This window comes from Lonchura striata, chromosome 6, assembly GCF_046129695.1.
Source record: "Lonchura striata isolate bLonStr1 chromosome 6, bLonStr1.mat, whole genome shotgun sequence".
Taxonomy (NCBI): Eukaryota; Metazoa; Chordata; class Aves; order Passeriformes; family Estrildidae; genus Lonchura; species Lonchura striata.
Genome location: NC_134608.1, coordinates 44,204,507 through 44,212,805, shown reverse-complemented (window position 1 = coordinate 44,212,805; position 8,299 = coordinate 44,204,507).

Here is an 8,299-nt window from a genome sequence, read left to right as displayed (position 1 = left end):
CTTACCCAACACAAATTTTGAGGGCAAAACTTCAGCCAGTAGAGTGTGTTGAGGAAAGAGATTGCTTTGGAAGTGAGATCACTTGTTTTTCAGCATCAGGGTGCATTTAGCAGTACTTTTGCAGGGACCTTGTCTGCATGCCAGCAGGCAGTAGGTTAGAGCATCTCTCAGGGTAAAGGGGTAGTGTGGTTTGGGGAGTCTACCTCCTTGGAAAGTTTGAAGTATAAGCCAAAAAATATATTCCATGTTTCTGCAGTCAGGGGGAGGGGCTGAATTTTTGAGGGTCTCAGTTTTATTGTATTTTAAGATTGCTATTAATTGGTTTGCCCTGAGCAGAAGGGAACTGAATTCTGATTTCTCTGTCTTCCAGGAGCCACCCATGTAGAGCATCTGTACAAACAAGGTGCTGGGAACATCCCCCAGCACAGCTGGGAGTTGTACCCTGTTGAGGTGCTTGGGATTGTGTTGAGCTGTTAGCATGTCTGGCAGATGCTCCTTTATATCCACCAAGTCCAGAGATTTATCTTTACATAGTGATTTCAGGTTTCACCTTACTTGCAGGTGAGTCACTAACCACAGACCTAAGCATGTGGTCTTGAGCTCTGCTCCAGATACTGAGATAAGAGCTGTCTGCTGGCTCCCTGCCACCTCCCAAATATAGGAAGATGAGCTTTACCTCAGACTCAGCTCACTTCTTTTCCTCCTTGTTTAGGCAGCTTGGATAAATGCATTTTGATAGGACAAATCCAGGCAATAGTGCTTTTCCTTCTCTGTCTATGTAGTGAATTCCTGCCTTTAGGAAGTGCCTTCCTACATAAAGGGTCAGTGTTTCAGCTTTTCTGCTGGTTCTCTGCAGTATTTTTGTGTTTTTTTTTCCCTAAGTTGCCTGAGCCATCTCCACAAACACAAGCTATGATCATCAGGCTTGTGACTGCTTATCCTGCAAATGGGGAAATCTCTGATAAACTTTGCATTCACTGTGGCCTTTTATCTTTTGGTCTCGGTGGATCTATTTACAGAGCTGAAGTTGGACACCAGATTCTGTGGAGTAGAAATTTGTGAAGTTGTGTTGGTATTTATTTTTCTCTTTGAAGAGGTATTAGACTCTTGGACTGATTTTTTTGAGAGACTAGGAAGGGAAGGGAGAGTAAAGTGACATTACTTAAACTCTTGAGTTTTTTCTAAAACTTGGAAGATTGGTATATTAAAAACAAATAAAACCCCTCAGGGATAATTTACATGGGAATAATATAATTACAAGAGTTGGAATCGAGTTACAACTCAATTTAAAAGAGTCTTGGGGAGTTTCTCATGGACATAGTGAGAATATTACAAGTACATCATGGCTAAATGAAACCACCACTATAAAAATCTTTGTGGCCTTTTAGCAGGTCCTTACAGGAAGGTGAGTGCTCATCAGAATCTTGATGCAGTTCCCACAGCTGTGGTATGTTTATATCCAGGTCTCCTCATCAGATACTGGCACAGCCTGTCTTTTTTGTTCTTACTGGAGTTATTGCACTTCCAGGTCTGAGTTAGTTTCTCAACAGAAACTGAGCCTTTTAGATGAGCACCAGAATGAGTGCTTATCTCAGTGCATTTCTGCATACAAGGTGGAGATCTTTGTTTGCCACGCAATCATAGAATGATTTGGGTTAGAAGGAACCTTGAAAGGTTATCCAGTTTTAAGTTTTAACTCCCTGCTGTGGCAGAGACATCTTCAACTAGACCAGGTTGCTTAGAGCCCTGGCTAACCTGACCAGGAAGGTTTCCAGGGAGGGAGCAACCACCACCTCTCTGAGCAACCTGTTCAAGTGTTTTACCACCCTCATAGTGAAAAATTTCTCCTTTATATCTAGTCTGGATCTACCCTTTTTAGTTTAAAACCCTTAACTGCTTGTCCTATCTCCATGGTGCTCAAATGCAGTGCCAGCTGAAGTAGGTTTTTCTTTGCAGCCCAGTGGTCTCATGATAGCTCAGTTTAAGCATTTGAAAATAAACAATCCCAAATCATAAAACCCTGGGCTAGAACCTTGGCTTAGAAAGGCTAGGTGTGTTTTCTGACTTGTATGTTGAGACTCAGTTGTAAAGATTGTCAACTTTGATGTTTTTTGTCTAGCTACTTATAAGCCTTGACGAAGGAAAGCAGCAGGACCATGAAAGCTGGGTTGCATGTACAGTTTTCTAAAGGGCTCTTCTCTAGTGGTGAATTGATGTGCAAATCTAAGGCAATTAGGATTTCTTCCCTTCTGGCTCTTTGAGCTGGAGGTCACCAGCAGCAAACATCCACTTGGTTGTTTGTACCTCCACACTGTTATTTCTCTCTGGTTTAAAGTCATCCTCCTGGAATGGCTTCCCTTGTTTTGCTTTTGAAGCCACAAATGGTGGCCCATCTACTGCATTTCATGGTGTAGTGTTGAAGTAGTTAGTAGTATGTCAAGGGAGAAAATGCAACACCTTTGGAATCTTGTTTACAGAATTCACAATATAACAATACGTAGGGTCCTACTAGGTTATCTAGAATACATCTGCCAAGAACAACATTCTGCTGCTGTGAAGCATATCTGATGCATATTGGGATTCAACCTGTTGTATGGCCTAAAACAGGAACATCCTGGAATTAAATTTAGATTAGATTAATTCTAAATGCCACCTCCCTTTTGTTTAATTACCTGTACTAGAAGGACGTTGCTCTAGACAGATGAGAAGAAAGGAAATAATGGAATATTAAAATATTTAAAGGAATAGTAGAAAAGAACTTTGCAATTATAAATAGGAGTTTCCAACATGCCATGTAGTGTCCAGAGGATTAAAGAGCATATGCAGAACTCTTTAGCAGGACCTTAAAAACAGCTATTGCACGTAGTTGGAAAATGTTTAGGAAGGTCTGGAAATGGAGGTATCATGGAGCTGGTTTCTCTGGATTTGTCTAGTGGCTGCTTATTTTTGGCATCAAAAAAGGAAACCTGAGACCTTCTGTGCTGAAGCATTTCTGAGGGCTTTTTCCACTGTGGGTTCTCTGGTATGCAGTAAAGGCAAGTGTCCTTAGTTCAGCTGGGTGAGAGTTAATTTTCCATTAAGTAACTGGTACAGTGCCATGTTTTGGATTTAGTATGACAAAAACATAGACAATTCTCTGATATTTTAGTTGTTGCAAGCCGGCGGCTGCTTGGTACTCAGTTGCCAGCTGGGGTTAAGCTGTGACAGCAAATTCAGATTGCGACATTTCCCCGAGCCGGGCAACTGCAGCTGCCTCCTTTCCATGGCCTCTGAGTCTCATGAAACTTAATTTCCTTTGTTGTGCTTGGCTGAAGTTGGCCCGTGGGTTCAAAAGCAAATGCTTTCATCTTGCATGAAGTACAGGCTCGTAAGGTTGTGTTTTTCTCGAAGAAACCAGGCTGAAGAACAGCAGAGCCTAGAGCTGTATTGATTCCTGTCTGCTGGAAGGACTAGGTAGTTCAGGGTTAGGGATTGCTTCGACTTTTTGGGCTTGCTGGATAGCTGGTTGTAGTGGGGAAAGCTGGTCTTTGCTCTACAGCGTTCGGGGTCCTTGTAGTTTCATGTCCTTGGATCTTGTCTTTCTGTGCTGCTGCTGGGCTGGGTGATGTGTTCGGAGCAGCCCTGCCTTGGCTGCGAAATGCCAGCAGGTTGTGCTGCGGGGCTCCACAAGAGCTTGTCTGTTCAGCCTCCCTCTGGCAGGGAAACCCCAAAGGATCTGGGGAAAGGTCTCTGCCTGATCCGGGGCTTCCTGGTTAGCCCTGGGTTATGTTCAGCTTGTGCTTTGGCTGGAGTTATGTTTGTATTACGATGTTTGAAGGAGAGGTTCTGCAAGCACGCAGAACTTGCCCAGCATCCTCCTGGTCCAAATTAAGAGGGCTAAAGCTGTTTGGACTGGATTATACCATCTGTTTGAAAAAGCAAACAAATAACTTGTCTTCATGAAAAGTGGCTAAATGATTTTAACTCTTTCAAGCTGGGAGAGGTGAAACCAATTACACTGTTTTTGAGGGTAATGGACTTTTGCAACTTGTTCCTGTTCTTTACTGCAGATCATATAGCCAAAGCTTGTGAGTGTCAATACTGTTACATCTTTCACATAACTCTTGTAACAGTGAGAAAAGGAAAAGAAAGGAGGAGGTGTTTATTCATCTGGAAAAAGCTCACATTTAGAAGTGACTGTCATGGCTATTTAAAACAAAAACAACCAATCAAGATTTAACCACCTTCTAAAGTTTAAATTAACCTCTGCTCTCAAATCTTGAGATTACAGTCACTGCTGCAGATTACAAAGCAGGAATTTTCAAAAGTACCTATGTTGTGATTTCTCACAAGTGCTGCACCCACTATAGGCATTCTCCTGAGCAACTTTACTCATTCTTGGTCACTGCAGTTAAGCTGAACTCAGCAGCTGACTAATGACCATAGTGGGCTGTACCATGGGGCAGAAGTCCCCCTGCTCTTGCAAAACTGAAACCTTTTACTGCAGTAGAGGAGTGGGGATGTGCACAGTGGCTGCCAGCTTGTCCTGCACCCTTGTGGCATCAGGCAGTGACAAGACTGTCCTTAGTTCAGTGTGGTGCCTTGTGTGATCAGGTGATGCCAGGGAGCAGATGAGCCTGTGAAGTGCCAGAAAAGAGAGTTTGCTCTGGGAGGAAGCTTTGCTGATAGTGGTGCACAGGGCAGTACTGTTAGGGAGCAGCTGAAATCCTTGTTGATGACTTTTATCAGAACTAGGGGAAGCTTGTTATGTAGGGAGGTGCTAATATGGTTGTTCAAGGGACAGGGAGTAAATGGAAACAACTTTTGATGAACTGTTTATTTCTGACCAGCTCAGCTGTGGGCACTTGCTGCTGGTAGAAGACAGCTCTAGGCTGATTCCTTCTGCGTGGATCCTGGTGAGTATTCCCAGCAGTGAGAGAGCAGCAGCAGTGCTGTGTGTGCTACAGCCAGTGTCTACAAGTTCCAGGCAAAAAGCTGTCTGATCTGCAGGAAAAAAGCCAGCTGTCCTATCTCATTCTCCTGATTGCTGGGTCAAAGTGTACTGCAGAGATGTTGTAAGAGCTCAAGGCAAGTTGTTTTCAGCTTTTTATTCCCCGATTTATTGATTTTTACATATACCTACATGTCTTCAGTATTTAGATTGAAGTACTATTGGGCTAAAGATCTTCAGAACACCATGACCTTCCCTGCTAAAGGCACCCTAGAGTGGGTCAGTTTTTAATGGAGCTTTCCTGAGCTGGGGTTTAAGTCTCCAGCATGTCGCAGAGGGTCAGACAGAACTGGTCCAAAATTGCCTTGGGAATTTTTGTGGAAAGTTTTATACTTTTTATCCTATTTCAATCTGCAAGGAGAAGTAGAGAGACTCTTCTGCAGAAAGGAGCAATCTCTTATACCAGAAGTTTGCGACACACAGTGAGCATCCCATTTGGAAGGAAATAGTGAGCCTCATGAGCACAGCCTCCTTGCCTCTCCTGAATTACAGTCTTGGGGCCTGTTTATAGCCAAACATAAAACTTTTTCAAAAGATGATCTCACCTGTTGAAAATCACATCCATGTGAATCAAAGCAGGAAGGGGAGCAGTGGCTGAAAGGGATGGAAGGCTCCACATGGGCAGCAGATGCACATGGCTTGCAGTAGAACAACCCATGTGGTTTTTTCCAGCTGTGAGCCTTGGTTCTGCCATCAGTGTGTGTGAGCCTTGGTAGAGTGTACTTTTTGTTGAATGTTTGCAGTTTTGTTTGACAGCGGGAAATGCTGGAAAATGTTAGTGAGAGCTGTCAAACCCTGTAATGATCTCCCAAGGGAAGGAGTAGCATCCCTACAGGAGTTCAAATCCTTACAGACTTAATGTGGCATAGGAAAAATCCTGGCAAAGAAAGGATGACCTGAGAACTCTTCTGTGAAGACGTAATGATGTGAGCTGGAGAGATCTGTGTGCCTGCTAAAGGTAAAGGAAGATCAGGCATTTCTGTGAAGAACAGTCCTGCTATGATTGGACTTGGCTATTACTCTTCATACTTCTGGGTTTACATGATTGCTGGCCAGATAAAAGCAAAATATTCCTTTGAATGCATTTGTACAGAACTGTCTGCAGAGGGAATTAAAAACCAGAACAGAAACACTCTTTGAGGTATGTGATATTTGTACTCAAGACAATTGTCTGCCCATTGAGTTGCTGGCTGAAAACACTGGGCTGAGAAGATCCATGTGGCAGAGTCACAGAGCCATTTCTGGCCACAGAACTGGGTAAAGGTTTGCTACATTACCATGTCCTTAACTTAGGTTTAAAGGTATTCTGATGCCTGTCGCTAAGAGAGAGCACTGCAGCAGTGAGGTGAGGTTGCCTCATGTCCCCACCATGGTGTGTGGATGCCCACTGTGGCTGCTCCTTCCCACCCTCAACGTGTGTGTTCATGTGAGCATGTCTTGGTCTAGGAATTGTCCCACAACAACTTTGAAATATATAGTCTTCACCTATTGCCACCACAGATGTCACGGCTCTTTTCGAAGGAAAAAGCAAGATCTCTCCTGTTTAAAAAAAAAAAAAAAAAAGTAGTCTGAGATGTCTCCTCCACATCTCTGAATCTGACTCCAGCCCTGAGCTATGAGGTTTAATATTCCTTCATGTCTTGTCATTTCCTGCCAAAAATGACCAGCAAAGTGCCAGAGGGAGGCTAATTCTTATTCTGAGATTTATATACACCACAAATCCTTTAGCACAGCTAATTAAGTCTAAGCTCCACTTATCAAATAGCCATGTACCTTTTTCCAGGACTGCCATGTGGTGTCTGTTTGTTCTCTCTCCATGGATTTCCTGGTCATTCCAGTGGGTTGAGGAGGCCATAATGTAGATGAGACTAATAATAAACCTGCACTAAAAGCAGCTGCATTGTGGAGGAACTGTAAACCCCAAAGCAAAGCAGGCAGGGACAGTTTTAACTGCAGTGTGCTCTTTAATTGAAACCTGGGCTGGAGCTGACCTGCCTGCCTGGTGGTACTGTGTGAGCTGGGTGGGGATACAGCCTGTGTTGTTAACCTACTGCTGTAATATTTACACTGATAAATTTAGCAGCTAACATTGAGAAAATGATTTTCTGTACAACCTTTTGGCTTGGGCCACCTATGTACTCTGGGAGAGAGGAGATTTCATGAGTGCTTTTGCATGGGTCCTTTTGCAAGTTTCCCATGCTCCTGACAGGTGAACAGTCACTGGGTAGGAGACAGCACCACCTCTGGGGATGGTGCATTTTAAATCACTTTACCTTGTCTTCTGCTCATCACCTAGCTAGAATAGCCTTGTTGAAAAATGCTAGAATCACTTTTTTCCCAGTGCAGATCCCTCATTTGGGTACTTATATAGGCTTCACAAGAGACCCTTACCATTAGCAGCTGGCTTTGAATTGCGCTGCTGGAGCTGAGCAAGGGTGTGGGGCAACCTTGTGCTGCAAGCTGAGGTGGGGCTGAGGTGCCAAGGCAGGTCGGTGGAAGGCTGAGATGGACAGGCTTGTGGTTTTGGGTTGTTTTTTTTTGTTTTGTTTTGTTTTGGTGTTTTTTTTTTTTTTTCCCCAAGGTTTCCAGTGTGCCTGCCCAATACATTTTATCTACAGCTGTCACTTACTGGGAAGTGCTGCAGCATCCCCTTTTTGAGCTAGCAAAACTCAGAGAGAAAGGGGTGTCTTCAGAAAAAGACCCTGCTAGCATGGTATGTGGGCTGATTTGCTGAAACAGCTCAGGCAAATGAAGATTTTGAGTGCTGACTTCACTGGGGCCTCCTGAGGTGCCTCCTTATTCGTTGGACCTGGAGCACGAGCCAAAGCAGAAGGTTTCTGGAGCACAGCTGCTGCTCAGCCCCCAGCTTGGGTGAGCAGTAGCTGCCCTGCCCAAGCACAGCTGCTTTGTGTTACTGGGGCCTGATAACAACTTCCTCTTCCCCGTGTGTGTGCTGGCGGCCTGGCACTTGCTGGCCACAGCTACTGCCTGTCCTTGGCACTGCTTGCTGGGGGATCTGTGTGTGCAGGCAGCAAAAGGGGTCACTGGTATTTAGCTTTGGTGTCAGGGGAGGCTTCCCCTGTTGACTCAGAAGAGGAGGGGCCAGGAGAACTGAAAATAAGCTGAGGGTAGCTGTTCTTTCTCTCTCTGTGGCTCTCATAGCTTTATTCACCAGAGTCAGGGAGGGCAGAAAAAGGGAGTGTTCAGCAAGCTGTGTAGAACAAGTTGTGTTGAAGTAGGGAACAGAAGGAAGAGGAGGCAGGTCCTTGGAGTTTTGTGTCAAGCACCCCATCTGTTGACTTTTGGCTG